Raw genomic sequence first — 26,762 nt, 5'->3', positions numbered from 1 at the left:
GGGAAATAGAGCTAGGTTGATGTCAAGCAGTTGTTTTTCAAGTGGCTGAAGTTGAGAGGTTCAAGGTCCTCAAGTTCTTGAATGAGAACCCAATGAAAAATGTTGATCCTTGCATGTTGTTCATTATGAAGACCAACATGGGCTGGAATGAGTTGGTTTACAAGGAAACAATTAAAGAAGTGCAGGGCATCGAAAGCAAGATTACTAAAGTGCACAAAGAGCTCCTTAAGGACATGAAGATAGTGAATCCCACAGGGATCCTATAGTTTGATGATGGGAACATGGAAACTTAGAAAATAATGAAGAGCTTAAATGAAGGCATGGAATAGATTAGGGATGGTGAATCACCAAGTGCCAATGATTTCACTACGTTGGCAAGTATTGAATTGATGTTGTGTCTCAATAAAAATCTAATGTCATGTCAGAGCTTAAAGATAAAGGAATTCAAATGGCAGAAGGATGCATGTAGATCCTAGTTGTTGAGCCTAAAGAATCCACACTCTCATGCTATGTAGGAGTTTATGAATAATTTGAGGAGCTGGAAGTTGGTATGTCAGATCGTGGGAGACGAAGAAAAGATTGGCGATGATACTTGAACCAAACCATTGCTCTCAGTTACTTTTGGCACTCATTTTTAAACTATTTTCTTATTTTGTAACTATTTCTTGTGTTAACTAAAATGGTTGGGTTTTGATGGAGGCCTTTTGGATTTGTATGGAAAAATATAAATATTAGGGCATTGAATTGGTTTAAGGTCAGCAATAGATAGTTAAAAGGTAGATAGTAGAAAAAATCTGATAATATAGGTACTTTTTAAGCAACAATCAAAGGATAATATATGCATATTTTCCTTTCAAATGATTGTGTGCATGGAAAGGTTTATAATACATATATAAATCATCTTGAATTCTACTTTTGAAACTTGGTGTTCAAAGTGTTCAAATCTATGTTACTTTGTGAGCTGTGGTTTAACTATTTGAGATATTGGTTGCTGTTCTATTTGTAAGTTCATTCTAGTTATGGTGCTTGAATGATTGATATCAGTTTGGGATGTTATTCATTCTTTTTAAAATATATTTTCTTTATAAGTATATTCAAATGGATGTTTCTTTGAGATTTTTGAATTCACCTTTACCTCACTACGTAAGAGTAGTCAAGAGATCCTTACACATTTTTGGGTAAAAGTGCAAAAGATAATTTGAATTCATTGCAAATCTAATAAGGGAGTTGTACCTTTAAAAAAAAATTCAGAGAGAAATTCAAATAACTTGATATTTTCTCAACTATTGTGAGCATTTTTTGTTTTTCACACCTTGGGTATAGATTAAATTTATTAAATTAGTTGAAAGGACAATATGTTCACCAATGCAGTCCCTGTTAGGAGACTTTGAATCCCTATTTGGAGTTGTGGTATAATGTATGAAAGAAGAACCCACTACCCAAACATGAAATTTCAATTACAAGGAGAGCTCACTACTCAAATAAGTAATTTATTGTTATCTTTCTTTCTTGACCAATCTCTGATCTTTAGCTTGATCTCAAATCACCAAATAGCTAATGTAAAACTTTGAATATATCGCTTGCAATTCACATACTTGAACTTCACTTGAATAATAAGCTCTGCATCTTATTGCAAAATGTCCTTTGCATAAATACCATGCCTTTACACAAATTATTGTTATGTCATCTAAGACTACAAACCACTTTTCCAAGTTAGAGTAAGCATCTAGGATGTTGTTCCTAATTGGATAAGTAATTATTTTGTAAAAAAAACAATTATTTTCTTCAATTATTCTATCTTATTTCACTTCAAACATGATTATCTTTGTTCCATATAGTATGTACTAACTTCTATGGTTATATACATTATCAAGAACATGTATACTATCTCCATGTAACTTTTCTAGTCATAATATGACATCAGCAACAAGTTATAAACAAGATAATACAGTGTTGTAAACCAAATTTTATACTTAGACAATTTTATGATTACCAAACATTAAGTATCTTAATTTTTGAGGTTTTTTGTGAACATGTACATCATGTGTTGCCATAAATGACAACAATTACATATCACTATCAACCAATTATCAACAGGCCATTCAAGGATAGCCTTCACTTTCTCAGGGTTCATTTTTAGAACTTCTTCTGAAACTATAAATCCTAGGTACACCAACTCTTTCTTCACAAAACTACACTTCTTTATATTTATCAACAACTTTTCTTCCTTCATCTTATAAAACACCTTATGAGTATGTATCAAATGCTCCTCCAATGTCTTACTGAAGATCAAAATATCATCTAGGTAAACAATAACCAACTTACCCATAAACTCTTTTAGTACCTCATTCATGAACCTCATAGAAGTTCTCAGTGCATTGGTTAGCCCAAAAGGCATGACTAATTATTCACACAATCCTTCCCTTGTCTTGAAAGTAGTCTTCCACTCATCTCCTTCTTTGATGAAAATCTGATGGTACCCACTCTTTAGATCTATTTTTATGAAATACATAGCTCCACTCAAACAATCCATCCACCAAAATAGAAATCTATACTTGATTATGATCTTGTTGATATCTAAGGAATTTTTACACATCCTCCATTCTACATTGTTTTTTGGTGACAATACTGTTGGTACAACACATGGACTCAAATTCTCTTCAATAAACCCCTTCTGCAAAAAATGATGCACTTGTCTATTCAACTCCTCACTTTTTGTTGGTGTCATTCTGTGTGCTACCTTGTTTGGCAAATTGTCTCCTGGAATCAAGTTCATTTGGTGGCTGATCTTCCTTAGTAGTGGAAATCCATCAAGTAAATTATCTGATACAATATCCTAAAACTCTTCCAACAATTCTACAACTTCTACAAGTACCCCTTCTACTTCTTCTTTACCATCTTTTGGAATTATAGAAAAGCACACACACTCATGCCTCATACCCTCTAGGAACTTCTTTCCATAAGAAAAAAAAACATACTCTTGTAGCACTACGTACCTTTTCATTTGTATCCTTCATTGGCTTTAGCTTATGTTTCTCTCCATCCCTTTTCATATAGGGGAAATGAGCTAGTTGTTGCCCATGTATGTGTTTTCACTACATCCACCTCCTCATCCCCCCAATTATCACAATAAAAAGCCCCCAAAAATGATCACACAAGTACTAATATTTGATCATTTTTTTATTTTTTTGAATTTCCAATTGGTCCATTTGTACAGAAATTACTATTTTTTGTGTGAGTGGTTATTGGGGGGTCTTAGTGGTGGGTATTGAGAGAACATTTTAAAATAGCACTTTTAGATGACCTTTCACTCTAAGAGTTCTACAAAGAGCTCCATAGATATAGGAAAGCCAAAAAGTTATCTTTAAGTTCTTCACTCACCTATGGAGGTTCACTGAAAAAATTGACAAATTTTGATATACAAATTAGGAGTTGTAGGTACACAAAGTTAGCCTAAGTGGCTATTGGGTCATTTCCCATAGAATGAAATGTGTTTCCTTGTCAACATAAATTAGAGTCAAGAATATTTGAATGATTTTATTTATTTATTTTCTTCTTATGGTAGAAGCAATATTATGAAATCATAAATTTTATAAGTACTTTCTTAAAGTTTGAGTTATTTATTTAGTAAGCATTTAAAAAAAAACTTTGAACAAGATGAAGAGACAAAATATTAGAATTTTTAGCATAAAAATATTTTTTGATCTATTTTATTCACTGTGTAATTATTTTATTCTTTCAAGAAAGTACATTTAGAGAACTACTAGATTTAAAATGCTACATAGAAAGCTATAGTTTCTCTCTCTTTTCTACAAATAATAAGTTCAATATATTTTTTTTTATAGAGGTCTTAGACATCTCAATGACTAGTAAAAGTAATTACAATGTGATTAAAGACTCGTCGAATACAAACCTATTTTATCTAATTTTACTATCTCCATGCATAATGATTTATGTTATATTCTTTTTTAGATTACTTCTTTTCTATATTTTGTTTTCATGCAAGCAATAAGAGAAATTATAATCTACTATAGTAATTATCCTTAGTTTATACCATTAATTGTCTAGCTATTAAAATCTCCCAAATTTTCTTATATGCTCAAATTTCTCCATTGTTAATGTGTTAGTAAATATGTTAACTATCTAGTCTTCATATATGCAAACCTAAAAATTGATTTATCCAATAGTCATGAGATATTTAGCAATTAAATGTTATCATGTATCAATAAGCTTTATCCACTCATAAAAGAGGTGATGCATTGAAATGAAATGGCGACTTGATGTCAAACTCATTTGGTGAATGCATTTATGCTTGCAGTAGATCTATTAATAATCTCCTCACCTAGAGTACTTAACACGATGCTTGTGTGGCTACAATGTAGTCATATTTAGAAAATGAAATTATCTCAATGGATTTGTTATTTGATGTTGAAGAGAAACTATCTCAAAATGAAAACCATAGCTAGACATACTCTTCATATTGCTAGTGCTACCTACCAAATAATTTTAAAATAATTAATGAAATCAAAACATAATGAAAAATAACTAATAAATTTTTTGTTAATTTCAAATGAGAAAAAAATTCTATAGTAGTAGTAAAAAAGGATAACGAGTCAAAAGAGTCAAAGAAAGAAATCAATCGAAGTCCACTTAATGCATTGTATATTCCAATGAGATTTTGTGAGCAAATGAATGTTATAAATAATCATCATTTTGAGATAAATTATTTTAATTACTTGATGAGAACTTGCTTTCTTTTCTTGAAAAGTATGAGTTGAGAAACTCTCTTTCTAAAAAGGTTTCTAAAATTGATCATCTTGAAATTGCATTACAAAAAAAAAAGCTCCATTTCAGGCCTAATTTTAAACGTTATAAAATAAATTCCACATCTTCCTAAATTCAGGACAGGTTTCCCAAATCCACTCAATGTGATTGACATCCCGAGATGAATTTTTGACCATTGATTAAAATAAAAGTTGATGTGCTGAGATAAATTTTGGTCTATTTGGGGAATGTTATCATTTTTTCTTAGATTCTTCTAGATTCATGACACATGTTTACTCACTTCTTGATATAGTGAGATGACATGTGTCGTGACAATACTAAATCACTAATTAAAATTGTCAGTCACTGTCCTACATAATGCATTTATGATTTTTTCCTTGATATGACATTCAATAAATTCTAGTTCAGGGTTGTCATGCAAAAATTTCCACGTGTCTCAATTATGGAGAATCATAGGCAACTCCTAGTCTTTTCAAGTAACTAGCCTCAAAATACATATTCTATCATTGATTTCCAATTAATTCAATGATCAATAACAATAACATATTAATAATACCAAAGTGACAATGAATATGTTGGTGAACTTATTAATAATTGACACTATACTTGGCAACCATAAAGGTTGCTAGCAACTACACTTGGCAAATTTGCCTTCAAATTAAACATTTTTTTCTATTTACCACCAAAGATCAACCACCATTATTATTATTATTTGTTTCCTTAAAAAATAGTTAATTCACCTCTCACATTACAAAATTATTTTGGTAGAACCAAAAAAAATTCCACCATTTATTTATGTGCAAGAAATGACTTTTGTCAACTTTCCACATGTTTTATGATTTTTGTCAAGGCAAGAAAAAACTCTCCAATAGATAATATTTTATATCCCTATGTGGAAAAAAAAAATCACCCTCAAGATGAAAATTTTCCTGCCCATATATTGTTAGATTCATCATCATTTTACATAAAATTTTTGGGAGAGGTTTCTTAAAGTTATCCTCATTCTATATTTAATTTGAGGCATTAAGGAATCTTGGTAAAGGTATTCAAATAGTGTCTTTGGAAACTTACATATCTTTACAAATTATTTTGGGAATGATTATTTTTGGCATCATGGCACCTTTTTCATTAATGCCAATTGGGGTGAAAAATACATAAAAATTACCTTTTCAAAGCTAATGGGGGAGATATACTAATGAGGGAGAAATATACATTATCAACGAAAAAATAATTACAAAATATCTATAAGGGAGATGTTTATTTACATTCATGAGAAACATGAGTGGGGGAGTAAAGGAAGATGAGGAATAAATATATATTTTAGTATTTGTGGAACTTTGATGTTTTTCATCAAATATTGCCATCACTACAAAAGGGGGAGATTTTTGGCATGAATGCTTATGGGATATTCTATGGAATGTTTTGGAAATGATTTAGTAATTATGTATTGTATTTATCACTTGGTTTTTCATTGATGTCAACATATCAACTTTCAGGACAGCTATGGTAGAGTAGCAGAGATAGTTTTGGTCAGCAATGTTTCTAATTGTTGAGTGTCTTTTAGCAGGGTCAACATTATGTTTGTGGAAATATTTTAGAGGAAGTCATGAGAAGTAGAGTACTAGTAATTGGCTTGCATATTTTTTATGAGATAAAAGTTCATTTAGAGAGATTTTTGTTTGAATACATGTTCATGATATTATGGTTAACATGCTAGAATCAAATGATCATTCTATGAAGAGTTGTGAAGGATAATGTGCGAAGTATTCTGTGAAGGCCAACTGAGTTTTGTAATTGATGTAAATAATAATGTAACATGTGGAACCTAATTATAATATCTCATGATGGTCCTATATTATTCATTGTACATTGAGAAGGCCTCAAGGATGATTCAATTATTTATTAAGATGTGGTATAAAGTAAATATTTTTTCTTCCTTGGAAATCATCATGTGTGGTGATATGTTATTGATGTTATGTTATGCAAGCTTTGGATGTGAATTTGTGAAGGGTAGAGAAGTGTTTGATGTTGAGGACTAAGTGTGGAATTCAAAGGAACTATATTGGCAAAGAAGTTTGAGTTTGGTCAGTTTCTCTACTGGATATATATTATCCCTAATAATAGTTTGAGGCAATTTGGGCAGTGGGTTCATTTGTCTCAATACCTATTCTGAAGCAATTTGGATAGTGTGTTTAGTTGTCTTCCTTCCAACTCCTAACAAGGTTAAAATATTCTAACAAAGATTCAAAGTCTCTTATTAGTAACTCATATGCACTAATTGTATTTATTTAGATATAACATGGTCACATTCTTTCATAAGGAACTTTTATATTAGTGCATCATCTTGTGGGCATCATTCCCACTGAGGTTTTCCCTTTGATCAATGGTTTCCCAAGTCAACATATCTTGTGTTACTTTGTATGGTTATTGTCTTGTGATTTTTGCATCTATTGATTACATGTTTTAGATTTGTTAAAGTTGATAAAAATAGTTTAGAGCATATAACTAATTCACCCCCTCCTTTTAATTATATTGGTGGACTTTACTTTCTAACAACTCTAGGTCAAACTTAAGTTGATATGTTCAATTAATTAATTTTATGTTTTTTTTCATTTGAAAAGGAGAGTTTTTGGGGAAATGTTATAGATGTGGAGGATATTGTCATAGGTTGTTAGAAGTTGTTTCTATAGATGTTTGTGGTATGTTGGCATCAATTCTATTATAATGAATGTCAACATATTATTTTTCAATTAGTCTATCAATCAAGACTTGAAAGGTAAATCATCACTCACACACACACACACACACACACACACACACACACGTTTACTTTTTTTTTTATTAGACTTTTTTTGTTTCTTGTTTATCTATATATTATTAGTCTTATTATTCTCTAATTTTTATTATTAACCTATTATCTATAGCATTAGCTGTGTGTGTGTGTGTAGACAAATATATATCTATAGGTACACACACATATTGAGCCTATGTATTTGTTTTACTTTTTGTTAGTCTTTATATATAGTCTATGCTTCTGCTTTATATATAGTCTATATACAATCTCATATAAATTATATGTGTGTGTGTGTGTACATATACATATCCACACACACACACACACACACACACACACACACACATATATACATACATATATACACACACATATACATATATGTATATATATGTATATGTATGTATATATGTATGTAAATGTATATATATATATACACACACACACACATATACATATATGTATATATATGTATATGTATATATACATATATATATGTATATATATATATATATATATATATATATATATCTGTGTGTGTGTGTGTGTGTGTGTGTGTGTGTATAGAGAGAGAGTTAGTGTTATACAATGGTGTCTTATATATATAGGACATGTATATTATGTATATGGATTATATTTGGTAATTATAGATATAAGAGTTATTTACTAGTATATTAAATTGTGGCCAGGCTATCTTTTTTTATGCTTGTTAACTTTTAGTTAACCATTTACATGGGTTTTCAGTTTATTTGGCTTTATTACCATGTTCCCTTTCAATTATATTCTTTATATTTTTCTTTTTCTTTTTTCCCTTTTTCTTTTTGTTGCTTGGTGCTTTAATTTTGATTTCTTAGTTATGCGCACCTCCCTTTTCCTTCATTTTCATTATTTCTTAGTGAGGCTTAGTTTTTGTAATAATTTTTATTCTTGCATTCTCTCATCCAAATGATGGATCCATGAGTGTGGTCTTGAATACTTTTGATACTAAAAAAATGTACACAATCGAATGAAGAAATAAAATTATACATTTCAAATGGATTGTAAAAATCTGATAATGTAAAAAAGGTATAGACAATTCTAAGGTCAAGAGAGAATACAAAAACCATCAATGTTACTATTGTTCTTAGGTTATCAAACGAATAATAATTTTAGATTAAAAATAGAGGAGCACACTTATATATAAGGAATAACCTCAATTTTGAAGAAGATTGAAACAAGATGGAGGATACATATGATAAAATTAGTGTCCATTAAGTGGTATATGAGATCCTATCATAGAAAATACACTAAGTTAGCTACCAAATAGTCCTTAAATTTTACACTAAATAGGTGATTATAATATACAATGGCACACATTCCAATTGAAAGAGCATAAACCCCATACCAAGCTTTCTTCTCTTATAGAACCATGTAATTGTAATTAACTTGTCAATCATATCAATCCAATTTATACATGTCCAAAAATGTGAAGATCATGGTTATCAAATCCAAAACAAATGTCCATATTCTTATTCTTCACACACAAAAAGAATTATATTGTCTCCTTTTAAAGAATCTCTCAAATCACTAACTGTTCATGTTTTTATAAATACATGGCATCCTAACTAATCCAAGACTATTGAAAATAGTGATGGAAATCTTGGCTTTATTATAACTATCATCAAAACTAGAGTTCCTATATTTATAGCTCCTCATTACATGCAAAGGTAAGTGCATTATTAAACTTCCTAATTTCTAACTAAAACATGTCCAAACATATGATGATGGTGGATGGAGAACTAATAGATTAAAAAATGCATAAAAAATATTCAAATTTAATAAAAATGAAGTCTTCTTTATCTAGAAAATTGAAGATTGACTAATACGAACTATCTCTTGCATGAAGAAATTATTATTTCTATCAACATTGATTGAGCAAGCAAAGAGAAGGCTATTGGCATTGATTTTATAACAACTTATAGCTGCATGGGAGCGTGGCAACATGACAAAGTTAAAATCATTGCTAATGACCGAGGAAATAGAACCGCTTCCCCCATCATTGCTTTCATCCTCGAGGAATGACTTGTTTGAGATGCTACCAAGTTCCAAATTTCCACCAATCCTACCAACACTGTGTGTGATGTCAAGAGACTCATTGGAAGGAGATATAGTGACTGCTCTATGTAGTCTGATAAACAACTATGACCATTCTCTATCATCTCTGGTAAAAATGACAAGCCTATGGTTGAAGTCATTTATAAGGGTTAGAAAAGATTATTTGTAGCTAAGGAAATCTTGTCCATGGAGCTTGTTAAAATGAAGATGATAGCCGACCAATACCTCCACTATGATGTGAAGAACACTATCATTACTATGCCCCATTATTTGAATGATTTTTAGAAGCAAGCAACTAAAGATGCAAGTAAGATTATAGGGCTTAATGTCATGTAGATCATCAATGAACCCACTACTATAGCTATAAGTTATGGATTTGATGCATTGGATAAGGGTAAAAGAAACATTCTAGTTTTTGATCTTGGAGGAGGCACATTTGATGTATCTATTGCTACAATGGAAAGAGGTAAATTGTAGTAAAAGATGTTGGAGGGGACATGCACTTGGGAGGTGAGGATTTTGACATTAGGATGCTCAATTACTATGTCCAGCTATTCAACAAAAAAAGTAAACTGGATATGGCTACAAGTCCCAAAGCTCTATGGAGACTACACTCTGAGTGCGAGAGGGAAAAGAGATGTTTTTCTTCAGTAGTAGAGACTGCAATTGACATAGATAGTCTCTTTGAAGGCCAAGATTTTCACACAAAGATCAAGAGAGCTAAGTTTGAGGAGGTCAATGAGGAATTGTGTGATAAATGCATGCAAATAGTGAAGAAATATTTTGAAGACTCCAAGATGAGAAAAAATCAAATCAATGACGTTGTATTGGTGGGAGGTTTGTTGTGTATACCAAAGGTTCAAGAATTGCTAGGTCTTTTTTTTGAGGGAAAGAAGCTATTCAAAAATGTAAATCTAGATGAGGCAGTTGCTTATGGTGCAACTTTGCATGTAGATTCTCTTAACAAGGAAAAAATTAACATAGTATTGATGGAGATCACTCCTTTGGGTCTCAGAATTGAAGTTAAAAATGGTCTCATGAAGGTAATAGTCCCCCATAATAGTCCCATTCCTACTCTGAAAGACACATCTGTTACCACTGCATATGACAACCAGACAGGAGCAAGAATTTCAATCTATGAAGGCAAGAGATTTGTGGTTGCACACAACAATTTTCTAGGTGAGTTTTTTCTAGAAGGAATTCCACCTGCCTAGTGTATGGTGCCAAGTATAAATGTTTGCTTTCATGTGGATGTGGAGGGAATTCTGAAAGCCTCTACCAAGGATGTGGGAACAAGGTTAAGAATCTTATTTTTGCAGCATGAAAGATAGGGTAATAGAGGCCAAAGAATAAGGGGACGATAACAAAAATGGTCTCATATTATATCAATGAGTCACTAAAAACTACTGAGGAATGGCTAGATGATAATGATGATGCTGCAAATTGAAGAATTTTGGGCCAAAATGGATGAGTTATCATTGGGATGTAGATTCTTAACATGAAAAACAAATAGTTAGGGTACTTTATGATCAAGTACATTCTTAATGTTCTTAGAATGAACATTAGACATTGGTAAAAAGCTAGTATTTTCCCCACTTTTTTTCATGAAATAGTCATACATCTATGCCTATATAGTACTAGTCATGGTATCATGAATCAGACATGAAAGGGGCTTTTGAAATGAATATTGAAGTGGTTCAATGATTTTTGTTGAGACTTTTCTTGAAGATAACAGAGAAATGGAAAGGTGACATTGATGAATTTTCAAAGGAGCTCAAAAGAGAATGGTTCTAACTTAGTTCTTTATTTTTGTATTATTATTAGTCCCAATAAGGTAGGAGACTATAGTTTTTGCCTTGTTTATACTATTACTATTTTTTCAAAAAACTAAAAACATTACTAAATGTTAAATGTCTATCAATATTATTATTAAAATACATATTTTTCAAACTTAAATGCTATTTTTTATTGGTTATTACTATTGTTGCTAGTGGTTTAAAAATTTTTAAAAATCCATTGAAATTCTTTTATTGCTATGTGAAAGGAAATTGGTTTAAAGGACCGACATTTAATTTGACCTTAGTGATTGCATTGTATGCATTAAACTTCCACCATATATGCATTTTATTGTGCATTGTATTTCATGCCTTAACTCGTGATTAAAACTTATTGTTTGTATGAGTTTAAAATTATCATTTTGAAATTTAATTATAAAATGCATAGTTAGATGCAAGTGTTTTATATTTCATACTTTCTTTCTAGAATACTCACAAAGCTTTGCTGTAGTTTTGGGTTGGGTAGGAGATAAGTGAAACTAATGTAGTTGTCTTTCTCCATTTTCTCCATTCTATTCTATGGCTCATTTTTACCTTATGGTTTTTTTTTCTTTTATGTTATTTGGGTCTCTTTTTGTTCATATCACATAAATATTGGATTTGTATTTTATTGCAACAACTTTATATATTTTCATAAAGGGTTTGTATTTGTTGCAGGGATTCCATTCTCAAGAACACATCAAAATAGAGTTATACAGAGTTCATATTCTTCAAGTATGAAAACCCCAAGTCATAGTGGTATGTTATGTACTCCTTGGATAAAAATGGTGTTCAACATTATACTTTAGTAGAGGATGTCTACTCTCATTATGAAATTAATAGTACATAGTTTTTGTCATTGTATGATGTGGCAATTTTGCATCAAGAAGAGGAATTTGGCAGACCAGGAATGATGAGACTTGCATATTTATTTTGAAGTTATGAAGAACTATAATATTGTGGATTCTAGCCATGCCAATATTGTTACTAGTTTTGATCACTCTAACACCTCTGTTACTAATGGTGGTGGCGCTTTTGGATTGTTAGGATTGTCTCCTGCTCCTGTAACTATATTTGACCTTCCTCCTTGTCCATCTGCCATGCTTTCTCAATTAGCCCTTACAATAGCTAGAATACTGGTATTTCATGCAATGATTTTCTAAAACATTTAAAATACTCAGATAAATAAATTTTGAGCTCTATTATTTAGATTAGATTATAATTCAAAGAACTTAGTTTGTCACACAATGTTGCACTGTATTTCATTATTATCACCAATCTTCCTCAACATATACGACACCACCCATAATAATTTTTTAGAGGATTTTTTTATAGTATTATTTAGTCCATAATATTCATATTGCTCATAAAACATGATAATTGTTTTGTAAAATAGTAAAAACATTCCTTTCAAAATATTTTCCTTTTTAATAAACAATACTTGCTAAAATAAAATTTCATGTACCTTTTAAGTTATTTTTGTTTTACACACACAATAAATATTTTTTTTTACAAACTCTTACTATTTTATTACAATGGGTGATGTAAGTTATTTTTGATTTACATACACAATAACTTCTTTTTTTATACAAACTCTTACTATTTTATTACAATGGGTGATGTATTGTCTAGTCTTGTCTTCTCACCAACTCATAATATTTATTTACTAATAATGAATTTTGTTGGCTACAACTGATAAATAGTTCATTTTGGTTACATTTTTCAAGTCATGGCAATAGCGTATGTTTTAGTGTAGTTAACTAGTTATATGACCTTAATTGAAAGCATTTAATATTTCTTTTTTATGTTTATTTCATAAATTTATTCATTTATGTTTAAATAATTGTTCATGGTGTTTCTACTTTTTTCTATTCTTTCCATAATGATTTTTAGGTAGATTAGTTTTTAAAGGTCTATAGCCTCTTGTTTAGATGTTAACAATGCCTTTAGAAATATTTTGTATAAGTGTTGAAATAGATTGAAACGATCATTGTTGAGAGAGATTGTTAAAACTAGATTGAAAGAGGGAGATTGTTGAAGAAAACTATGTATTTCAATCATTGTTTTGTCACTAATGTCAAACCTGCTACTTGTTGGTAAGACAACTACTTATAAGATTCAAGTACTATCACTTATTTGATTAATGAAGAGGATTTGATCAAAAGATGTAATAATAGCACCTAGAGGAAAGGTTGAGTTATAATTATGTAATGAAGTACAAGAATTAGTTAAGATAGTGATGACATGATGTATTGATAATCTACTTAAGTTTACAAAGGCTAGTTACACTAAGAAAGTTTAGAAGAGCAAGTTACACAAAGTTTGTCTACCAAGCTTGACTGAGTGGATAGTAGGTGCCAAGCAAAGATAGAGAAAGCCAAGTAGAAAATTAGTTGGAGCCGAGTAAATGCTTATTCTAGTGTATGCCAAGCAAAACAGTGGATGTTAAGTAAAATTTAGTTGATGCCAAGCACTAGTAAACTTTAGTTTGTGCTGAGGAATTTCATAGTGGATGTCAAGCAACGTAGTATGTGTCAAGCATCAAAAGCTCGATAATGTAAAGTTATTGCATTATTTAAAAGATTGTGGATTCGATGAATCTGAGCCGACAAGTTTGTTTTATTAGATGATGTGAACCAAGTGGAAGATAAGGTTGACAAGCTGGTGGCACAAAATTCAAGGTGAACCATTTAAAGAAAAAATTTAAGTTGATTTTATGAGAGGTTTCTAGAAGAGATATGAGATATGGGGTAGATACATTGTTATCTACCTAATCCATCCAAACCCTAAATTGGAGGATGGAGAATGAGTGGCAAAATATCTTAATTTCCTTTTTATAGGAATGGCTAGTCATGAAGCAAGGTTGTCATGTGTGAGAACCTAAGGGAGACAAGGAGTCAATTGTTTTTCTTCATCAAGTGACCTAAGAGAAGAGTCTAAAATGACATGTTAAGAAAAAAGGCTTAAGGAGCTGAATGCTTGAAGGGTGGACAAGCTATCAAAGCTGCAAAGTGTGAAGGCCAAGTAGAATTAAGGACTGAATAGTGATCTATAATCTGCAAATGAAGTTGTAAGTTGTATCAGATTAAAGCCTTACTATTGCTCTCTAACAATTATATCAGTCTAGGATAAATCCTTTGGATTAAGGTTGACCTAACAGTCATTTGTAAATCCTTTAACCGGGTGACATTCCAAGTGAATGGTCTAAAGTCCTCTAAAAAGGCTCACTCCTAGCAGGGTGATTGAAATCCTTTAACAAGGTCGCATTTAATAGTGTGTATTGTAACCTTTAACAAGGTTGGCCTTTCATAGGGCATCACTTTAGAAGAGTGAAAAGAGTAGCATGTTACTGGTGGTTTTTCCTAAATTGGGTTCCTATGTAAATCATTATGTCAAATGTGTTGATGAATCTATTATGTTTCATGTTTTACATTTCTGTAAGTTGATTTGACAGTAACCTACAAGTTTTAAGTGATTGCATAATCTTATGGATGCATGCATAAGTATAAATGTTTTATGGGTTCACTAAGGTGTGAAATTTTTTATTTATACATCTCGACCTTGGATAACTAATTCACCCCCAACCACCCCCCCCCCCCAGTTGTTCTAAAGTAATCCAACAAAAAGTCCCTCATTTTTTAAATTTATTTTTGAGCACAAGCAACAACAATGGTCTTAATTATCTTTTGTCTAATTGTTTTGGGATTTACCAATACACAACTAAAATATTTTGGCTCTTCATTTTAGGAAATATATGGAGATGTTTCGATGCATTTCTTTACTATTTTTCCTTTTGACAAATGGAGAATATTGTTACTACTATTTTAAAAATATTATGGCCTATATTGCATATTCCTTTCAATATTGCTAATTTTATTTCAAATAAAAAATTCAAATTTCTTCCAACTACAAATATTATTATAAATGTTGTTTATTTATTGGATTTCTTTTTGTAATGAAATATGTTTTTTTTTAACAAAGAAATATGACTATTGTTTTTTTGCACAAAACATAACTTGCCTTTTCTATTCAACATTAATTTCTCCAACAATTTCAACTACAAATATATATTGAAATAAGTATATACAATTAATTTATTATTGTCTATCTTAAAATAAATAAATTTATAATAACTAGTGTTAATTTTTTTTCCATAAAATTGTTTGCAAGAAATGTTTTGGATCTTATCCACACTATATATTTGTACATTACTCAAACTTTTATATATAGTACGTTCCATTGTATTATTATTATAAATATGTTTTTTAATAGATTTTAATTTACAATTATGGGATCATTATTCGAACTTATATATAGTATGCTCTATTGAGTTCTTATTTGAATTTGTAGGAGTTTATAATTGTTGAAATAATATTATAGTTGATAAAATTATGATAGTTTATGTTAAGTAATGATCTATGGAATTTTAAAAATAAAATGTTTTTCAATTGATTATATAAATTTGAATTATAATAGTGTTTTAATAGTTGAGATATTATTAGAACAATATTTTAATAGTTAAAATATTATTAGAATTGATATAAATATGGTAGTTTTCATTAAATAATTGATATATTAAGCTTTAAAATTCATATTTTAAAAGCAGTTAGAAACATATATTTTGTGTGTGTGGATTTTATTTTTCTATATTCTTCAAATATTATTATATTCAATATAAATACAATAGTTTTCATTAATCCATGATATCATGCTCTCCTCTACTTTGTCAGAAAATAATTTGTGAGGTGCCTTCATAAATTTATTTTCTTTCCTTATTTGTTACTAAATTTTTCTCTTAGATTTTTATATATTTATATTTTCAATATCAAAATTTTTATTTAATAACCAAGAAACAATATTAATAGTTGCATAGAACCATCAACTTTGCAAATTAATCCTAAGAAAAGTGTGTAATGAGTGTTAACTATAATAAGCTAAAAAATTGCATGGGATCTTCCCCTAAGAGATAATCTAGCGAGTTGTAGATAAAAAAATATTTTACATATTCACACAAAAGTTTTTGAATTGATGAAGTAAATACTAGAACTTATTAATATAATAGCTTCTATTAAGTATTAAACTATTGAACTCTTAAAATAGAATATTTTAAACATATATTTTTTGGAAATATTCAAGATATGACAAGTTACTGAGAGGGGAGGGGTGAATCAGTAACTTTAAAACTTTCCTTTAAATTTACCACACATCCATCTATGCTACTACATACATTAGTATTGAAAGATAAAACATTCATCACACAAAAGAACACAATATTTTGGTGACCCAAAAACCTTCCAAATAGAAAGTAAAACTGGGGTGGGGATGATACCCAAAAAAATTCAATACTGCGGCATAAAGTTGGCTTGTTAAGGCTTACATTGACCACTTTTGGTGATCTGCCCTATTAGGAGCACAAAGGACTGCCAGGTCCACCTTTTTAGAGGATTTACAAACATACAATGAAGTTTGTACTTGGTTAAGAGATTTTTACAAATACTGTTAAGTCTACCTTGTTAAAGGACTTAGAAAATTGATTCACTTATTAAGATGAAGCAATGGACCTACTTACAACTGATTACTGATAAGATCCTTTATGCACTGATCACCTTATGTGATGGATATAGGTTTTCTACCTCTGTATTAACCTTGTTGTATTCCTTGAACTACTGATGATAATCCTTTGGATGTACTTCTAAAAAATGTTTCACATTACTTCTCTATTTCTTGATACATAATGATATCTTACAATACGCCTTACATATATACCTTTCAAATTCACAAAATTGTAAGGTTAGCCAAAACACAAGTGAACAACATATTACAAAGTTAGCCCAATAGTAAATAACTCAGGTTCACTGAACTGACTCAGTGACCTTCTGATACTCAATGTCCATTGCATTACTTGGCATCGTCATGCACTTGGTAGAAGTTAAGGCTTGGTCCATAATAATCACTTGATGTAGTTCTAAACTTGATAACCACTGGTGACTCGATAGATGTAGTGTCACTCAGTAGATACTACACACTGAGTTTACCTTACTTCACTCGGTAAACACTACTTCTTTCAATGCTCAGTTTACACTGAATTTCCATGACACAAACTTACTACTCAGTAGACACTGTAAAGCATGGTAGACACTAAGAAGCTCGGTAGACACTATTGGTCTTCATATTTCCTATATTCACTCGGTGGCTTCAAGAATGCTCGGTGTGAATTGCTTAACTACTTGGCTTATAAGGTAACCATTGAATGCTCGATATAAACTGTAGACTCAGTGATGAGCTTGGTAAGCATTCAGAATCGAATAAGTGTTGTTACTAATGAAAAATACAACATAATGCCAATAATTTTAACTTCAAAGATTTTAGATGTTAAAATATTACTAGTGCTCATACACAAACATGTATATGGTACTTTACATTAAGTAATTATTTATTAAGATTTTGAAGTCAATGGGTTTTATTATTAGTTATTTACTTTATAAATAGATTTTAATTTACATAGGAAAAAATAAAACATTTTCATGGATATAGTCTTGGTGTACCTTATGAGGCTAGAAATATATGTACCACAAATTATGCACATGCTTTCCGTTAAGTAATGATCTATTAAGTAAGTTAGGATTACAATTTTTTTTTACAAATTTTAACTTATACGTATTTTCAATAGTTATCGGTGATCTTAGATATCTACAAATAAAATTGTTTTTATAGATTTAATCCAAAAGTATCTATATGTTACTAAAATACTGCTATAGACCATATAAATTAGATAGTTTCTATTAAAAATTTACTATTGTGCTCTCAACAGGGAATACATTTTCATAAATTTTGATTTACAAGCATTCTAGGAGGTCAAGAGTCATAGCAAGAGTAAATGGAATGTATTTCATTCAATCATGTAATGTATTTGGGTTATTCTAAGTGATATTGAGTGCATATATAAATATTGATAGTTTGTATAATCAAGCAGATTGAAATGTTCAAGTTGTCATGATAATCTCCTAATTGGTCACTATTGGTCAAAGGAAGTCAAAGACCTGAAAAAGGGAAAAATATAATATAATATTTTATATTTTATCCATTTTTATATCTCAAGGATTTTTGTACAAATTTTTAGGGTAAATTGTTGGAAAAGTGCAAAAATTGTTTGAAAGTTGCAAAACATGCAACTTTCCAAAATGACAATTTTGCAAAAGTTGCATCAAAGGTAGTTGGTTGGTCCTAATTGGTTAAGAAAATTTTTTAATTATACAATGTGTTAAAAAATATTGGATTTGGTCAAGTACGAGTCATGGAGGCAAGTTAGAGGGTGAAGCCCAATTGTTCAAATAAAATACTTCGAACTATGAGGTACTCATAGACTTGGTCAAGTTTATAATTATAATCCTCCATGTAAATGATAGGATCAACCATGGATAGATATAATAATTACATGAAAATATAATCGATATCAAAAAATAATAAATCACAGAGAAGAGAACACAAGATGCAAAGATTTAATGTGGTTCACCCAATCCTTGGCCTATGTCCACCAATAAGTCCAATATTTTTATTATCCAGTGATTAAAATATGAAATCCCTTATAGCTCAATACTACCACAACAAGCTACAATCTCATCATACATTATGAAATCCCTAATCCTAAGCTATTTTATGCAATCTTTTTTCTTCTTACAAAATTAGGGATAGAGTAAATCATCCAATAGAAAAATAAGGGTAAAAGCACAAACTTGTGTCAACCGTTGTGATATCTAGAGGGGTTACAGCCAAAATTCTTACAGCTATACAAGTCACAGCCGAACATGTTCCAACCATATGTACATGGCAGGTTTTCCTGTCGACGTGGCCTGTACCATTACGACTGAAACCCTTTTAGTTGAAAGGGTTTCGGCCATAACCCTGCCACTTTATATAAATGCTGAAAATCACTTTTTGGCTATCATTTTAACTATAGTGGTTATGAGATCCTAAAAGAGTGGTTAATGTGTTTAGGCTATAACAAGTTAGTGGTTTTTTTTTCATTTTTCTTTAAAAGTGTTTTTTTATTAGTAAATATTAATGGTAGTCAAATTAATTATTTTTTACATGTTTTATTAGTGAATTATTTAGATTTGTTAATTTTTTAATATATTTAAATTTTTTTTAGATTTGTTAGTAAATTATTTAAAATATAAGCAAGAATGTTGTCAAACAAATTGGGTAAAAATGTAGAAAAACATTAGGTAAAATGTAGACAAACATTAGGTAAAAATAAACAAAATTAACTTTGTTATATTCAAATTTGAAATTAAAACCTATCATTAATTTCTAAAAAATTATACAACACTTGTACATTTATATGAAACTTAGAAAAATTGTTTAACCCTGTAGTTAAATCAAAATGTAATTTAGTAAAAAATGTAAGTTACATGTATACACTTAGTTATAATTTAATCAAGAATTTTTATTTTTTTATTGCATATATACATGTACATGTACGAACATTTTTTTTCACATTTGCATGAGCACATTAAAATAAATTCGATATGGTCTCTAAGATAATTTGTTTTAAAATACATGTACATGATTGAATAACACCATACATTTAATGTTGTGTATTTATATACGTGTGTTTCAAATTAAATTTAACTTCTAATTATTTTAATTTATACATTGGTATGTTTATATGTGTATATATATGCATGTTCAAATCTCTAGATATTTATCAAATTTTGTCTCTTGTAGCTTCACACTGATATCCTCATACATCATATACATATATACATTATGGCATTTGGTTTAGGGGATCATGCTCTTGCATCCTTAGGGGATGCCAGTATCCATAGAGGGGGTTAGAGTGCTGAGTCCAGCATAGCACACACATCCACATTCTCCATTGAGGATAGATAGAAATTGTTTAGAGATACACTTGCCAGATTATCTCATGCTATAGAGGTTCTAGACTCCTTGCTTTCCTCTTCTACCACCCTCCCTAATAGGGAGAAGATTATAGCAATGCGAGAGGAGTTGTTTTGTATAATTCATACCATTGAATCATACAACCCTTTTGATTATATTAGTATTGAGAAATTTTATTCTTCTCTATGTTGCAGTGTCACTGGCACTATGAAGTATATATAGGTTGACATTGAGGTCTCCACTGCCATGGTGAAGACCATGTTTCCATTTTATACAGATAGAGCTAGAGTTAGAGGCTACTCAATGATGAAGTGTACTTATGAGCTCATTGCACCATTTATATATCCTTGTTGGTTGCCTACTCATCATAGATGACCATAAAAGGATGAGTTTCCTTTGTGTTTCTACAAACAATTATTTGCAAAATTTCATTTATAGAACGATGTTGATTACATAGATTAACCAGGTCATGTTGGACAGGGTGTGGGTAGACTTTTAGAGAGATTTAAACTCATGGACACTCTTACACCCATTAATAAAAGGAAAATGGTGGGTCCAAACCTTTTGGTTATGCCAAGAGGTTTAGAGATGGTTGCTGTAGGCTTGAGTGTTTCTGATGACACACTCAAGACATAGATTTATTCGAGCATTTCCACTATCACTACATAGTTGCAAGAGACTTCTTCTGATTGGTGTGGTAGATATATGTTATAGTCTTGAGGTACCATTCCCATACCTCCATCATCTAGCACAGGTGTTGATGATGCATATGGGGTAGTAGACATACCTTCTTCGCTATGGGTTTTTTCAGTTTCAAATGTGGATGCATTTCATCATTTGGGATCCTGTTTAGCATTTGATCTTTTGGATTCATATTGAGAATTATCTGTAGTCACAAGGATTCCACTTCATGACATCGACATTAAGATCAGTCATATTCTATCATGTACAGTAGCATCACAGGGTTCACAGAGGTAGGAGGACATTCCTGCACCTTCTACTACACCTGCTACTACATAGGCCCCTATAGCACCAACCCTAGCTACCTAGGACCTTGTAGCACTGTTCCCAGCTACTAAGGACCCTACAAGAGAAACCCCTACTCAAGATTCCACTACTAGATAGCTTGGTCTATTTACCTCTATGCTTTTAGATGACATTATCAACTTGGAGATTGATAATGCTTTATCATTGCATGATTTAGATACCAGTCAGATTGGTAGAGCATTACATGATGCTATGCTAAATATGTCTATATGTTTAAATTTGTTTGAATTATGGTAAAATTTACACTTAAAAATATATGAACAAACATATATTCTTGATACAATCTAACTTGTGTCTACATATATATGTATGTGTGTTTGTATGTGTGTGTGTGTGTGTGTGTGTGTGTGTGTGTGTGTGTGTGTGTGTGTGTGTGTGTGTGTGTGTGTGTGTGTGTGTTGTGTGTGTTTGTGTATGTGTGTTATAGGGTCTAAGTGATAGTATGTTATGTTTTAGTGATGTGCAGACATCGATAGATCCTACACATCGTGAGTCTCAGGTATGTTACAATTTAAATATATATTTGATTTATATGTATGATATAATTTTTTTGTACATAAGTTGACACTATCATTTGACATAGGGTTCAGATGTAGCTGATAGACCCTTTTGGGGACATGGATCAAGAGGGAGATGTGGCTGATTAGATGACCTTTTATTTTATATGTTATTTTGAAGAAAATTGATATAGTATTTTTGATATACATGTTTATATGGACACTTTGATGTTTTGTATGTTATTTGGATACATGTTTATATGGAGACTTTGATGTTTTATATGTTATTTGGATACATGTTTATATGAAGACTTTAATGTTTTATATGTCATTTGGATACATGCTTGATATGATATTTTGAGACATTTGATACATGATATTTTTATATGTTTGATATGGGTATATTATTCTCCAAATATATTTTATTATATATATATATGTATGCATGTATGTATGTATGTATGTATATGTACATATGTTCATGTTAAATGTGCATGGATGTTTTCAATATTCATATTTTTATTAATGTTTATGTACATGTTATTGATCTTTTAATGTCAACATTAATATTTTATGTTTATGTATGCATTATTCATGTTTCTGTATATGTTATTCATCTTAATGCCTTATTCATGTTTATGTATATGTTATTCATCTTAATTCCTTAATCTAATTGTAATTAACTACATTTAATGACATGTCTTAAGGGAAGATCCTAAATTATATATAAGAATGTAGATTAAAATGTACATATTTTATTTCATAGATATATGTATATATGTTCATGTTAAATGTAGAAATGTATGTTTTCAATATTCATGTTTATGTATATTTTATTCATCTTAATACCTTAATCTAAGTGTAATTAGATGACATGTCTTAAGAGGAGATCCTAAATTATACATAATAATGTAGATTAAAAAGTATTTTTTATTTTATAGATGTATGTATATATGTTCATGTTAAAAGTAGACATGTATGTTTTCAATATTCACATTTTTATGTATATGTTATTGATCTTAATGTCTTTATCTAAGTGTAATTAACTATATTTAATAACATGTCTTAAGGGGAGATCCTAAATTATACATAAGAATGTAGATTAATGAATATTTTATTTCATAGATGTATGTAAATATGTTCATGCTAAATGTAAACATGTATGTTTTCAATATTCATGTTTATTTATGTGTTATTGTCTTTAATGCCTTAATCTAAGTATAATTAACTATATTTAATGACATGTCTTAAGGGGAGATCCTAAATTATACATATATAAGAATGTAGATTAATGCACAGGTAAGAATATAACATATACATGTACATCAAAACATATAAAGAGTATGACCTAAAGAATACATGTTACAACATTTAATTAATAAAAGTTAATGCATATAAGAACACAAAAATTGTATACATAAATACATAAGAGCATTAATAATCATAAGAAAACATAAAAATGTATATAAATACATACAAACACTAAAGGGGTTGTATAAAGGAGAGGTCCTAAAAGGTGTCACTAAGGGGATGTCCTAATAGGTGGTCTTAAGGGGAGGTCACGTAATAGGTGGTCTTAAGAGGAGGTTAGGTAATAGGTGGTCCTAAGAGGTTGTCTTAAGGGGAGGTCCTAAGAGGTTGTCTTAAATGAGATATCCATGTCTAATTTTAATAAAAATAAAAAAACATGTCTAATTTCTCATATCCAAGATAAATAATCCAATGTATAAAAATTTATAAAAAAAATATCCTGTCAACATTAAATGTGAAAAAATATGAGATATATAGACATAGCTGAACTAGAGGTCCACAAACATTGTATTGTTAAGATCCTCACTAATTTTTATTATCTCTACAAGAATTTCATGCTCTTCAATAGACAATTTCTACTTTTGATTTCCACGATGTCCTCTTCTTTGTATTTCTTCAAATTGTAACTTTGTTGCTATAACATGGTTATTGTAATGTAAAACTTTTCCTCCAGGCTTGTATTCAATAAATTCAATACCACTATCAGTTACCTTTGTTTGTTGATAATATTTTCTTTCAATAACAACTGATCCAATTGGATATGATGTTACAAATCTTCCATAATTAAATTAGAAATGCACTCATAATCAGCTGAATATACAGAATCATGAATGTCAAGGTCAATATCAACATCTTCAAAATGAGGCTTTCTAACTATCTCCTTCAAATTCCAAATGTGAAACATATCCATTCGTAATATTTTCACATACACTCACTGGATTGTCCTTAATGCAGTCATCACAAAAATATTTTTTCTCTCTTGATGTAAACTTCTAGTACTAGGAATTGTTTGACAATTGTAAGGATTAGATCGATCTATATCTATTACAAATACAAAAATTAATTATCATATTTAAAAATAAATATTTAATAAAAAAATTGAATTTGAAAAATAAATTAAAAATAAATATAAATTTCACCTTTCACTTCCCAAAAGTAATGCTTATTGTATTTAGTATCTCGAGTAGCAAAATGAACTTTGCACCATTCAACAATTTGATTTGTACTCTCTATCCTATTCCCTGTATGTACATACAAAATGCATATATAATTTAAAATATATGTGTGTGTGTGTGTGTGTGTGTGTGTGTGTGTGTGTTACTAGTATTAAACATTCACATTAAATACATATTTACTTACAAGTTCATATTGTGGAAGCACACACTTTATACATGCTCCTGCTACATCATGCTCCCCTTTTCCATGTCCACTTTCAAAGAAATTCTATAAAAACCTAACATTGGTTCTAGCATGTTGCATTGCTAACCAATTAAATGCTTTTACATATTTGAATTGTCTTGTGAACATTAAATGATAAGTAGAAATAATTATTTGTGTACATATATCAAATTAAAATAGGCATATACAAATAAATATAAGTTAAAATAAAGTTAAATAAATGTGCAAGTTCATGTATACTAACCCACACAACCATCAAACCAAATCTAGTGCTCTAAAACATTTATTTCATGATTTCCAAGATCTTCAGAGAACATTGCAAAACAATGAGCCACATAACTCCTATCATGAACTTTATCATCACTAATATAGAAATGAACCTCTTTGATGATGATGTGTTCATTTTCATCCAACCTTTCTATCTCATCCACCTCAAATTGTGCATGTCTATAGGTCACTTGCACAAGTATTGCAACTTGTTTAGAATGAAAATATTGCCCTTGAAGCTTTGTTTGAGGTGCAAATGTATAATCCTCAAAAAAATCTACTGTAATACCCCAAAATTGGCTCATTTTCATGATCACCAATTCAAGTCTATTTTGACCAATTTTAAGACCTATTCTAATAGGCAATTCTCATTCTGCTACTTGCTACATGACTTAATTGTCAGATGCAAAAAACTCTAATCTACATTCATCATACTCATTATTTAATCCCTACAGTACGCACTCATATTAGCCACATTAAACCTATTTTATTTCAATTTAATTTAATCTAAAGTATTCATACTTTATTAAATTAAATTATCTCCTAAGGCTAATTTATTACGAGATTAAATTTATTTAATTTAATAAATATGCCTATCCCAATTAATTAAAAGGAATTATTTAATTAAATGGGGAAGGTATTTCTAATTAATTATACAAAATTATTTAATTAAATGGGGAAGGTACTTCTAATTAATTAAACAAAGTTATTTAATTAAATAGGAAGTTATTCCTAATTAATTAAATAAAGCTATTTGATTAAACATAAAAGTGTCTCTAATTAATGTAATCAAATTATTTAATTAAATAGAAAATAGATTTATGAGAGCATATCTCATTTTATTAAATTAAATATCTCTCCTAATTTTCTCTTTAGTTCAAAAATGGAAATTCCTAGTTCACTGTTGATCAAATTCGAAGTGACCCAGATCACTTACTCTCACACTAAAGTTTATTTGAGCTGACTAACTCTTACACTCAGATCTGAGCCAGTTAACTCCCTCTAATTTGGCAATCTTCCACCTTAACTGAACCTCTTGTTCAATCTTGTCCTTGATTGGAATTGATCTCAATTGTTGAAAAATTTCAAGATTTCTATTTAAGAGACCCTCAATTTTTCAATACGAGGGGATAAATTGGATTTTCTATCGAATTGCTATTGCATTTTGCACTCACTTAGCTCAATACATTCTCACATATTTTCATCATTTAGCTTAATTTCATTTGGCATTTAGAATGTATGCATCTAGTATAATTTCTTTTAAGGGTTCTTAAATTAGTTTGCATTATACATTTAGAGTAAATTTGCACATTCATCTAGCTTAGTTGCATCTCTCAAATCCATCATTCTTAGAGGGTCTGGTTGCTTACACCTCAAATCTAAGGATACCTAATAAAAAAAATCTCTCTAGATAGAAGGCAATAGGTCACCTTGCCAGATTATTCTTGGGTGAACAATCTCATGTTCATTCCAGAATGAATCCATGAATAAAGACCATGTTGAAGTGTTTGTGAGTTTTAGAGGCCACATTTCACAGGTAGATTTTTGGCACCCATCGTAGGGTTGAGAAAATCAATTTCTCAGGCCTTCTCTACACTTTTTTATTAGTTTTCAAGCTCTCTGTCCATACAGTTCTGTACAGATTTAGGAATCTTCATGTGAGATAATCCATTTTCGTGCGAGGATTCTGAATCTTCACACAAAGATTCTTTTTGGTTTTCACGAGAAAGTGCTTGAGTGCATGAACCTTCACATTGCACCTTATTTCTTCATGTGGACCATAAAAAGATTTTGCATGGCTCTCCTAGAGATCTTGCACAAGATCTTGTAACAGCAGCCTTTATTTCAAGCATT

The sequence above is a fragment of the Cupressus sempervirens genome, chromosome 10 (assembly GCF_028749045.1).
Source record: "Cupressus sempervirens isolate cs-2001-9-10 chromosome 10, ASM2874904v1, whole genome shotgun sequence".
NCBI classification, from domain to species: Eukaryota; Viridiplantae; Streptophyta; class Pinopsida; order Cupressales; family Cupressaceae; genus Cupressus; species Cupressus sempervirens.
The sequence above is the reverse complement of the archived record's forward strand: the minus strand, read 5'-3'. Positions refer to the sequence as shown.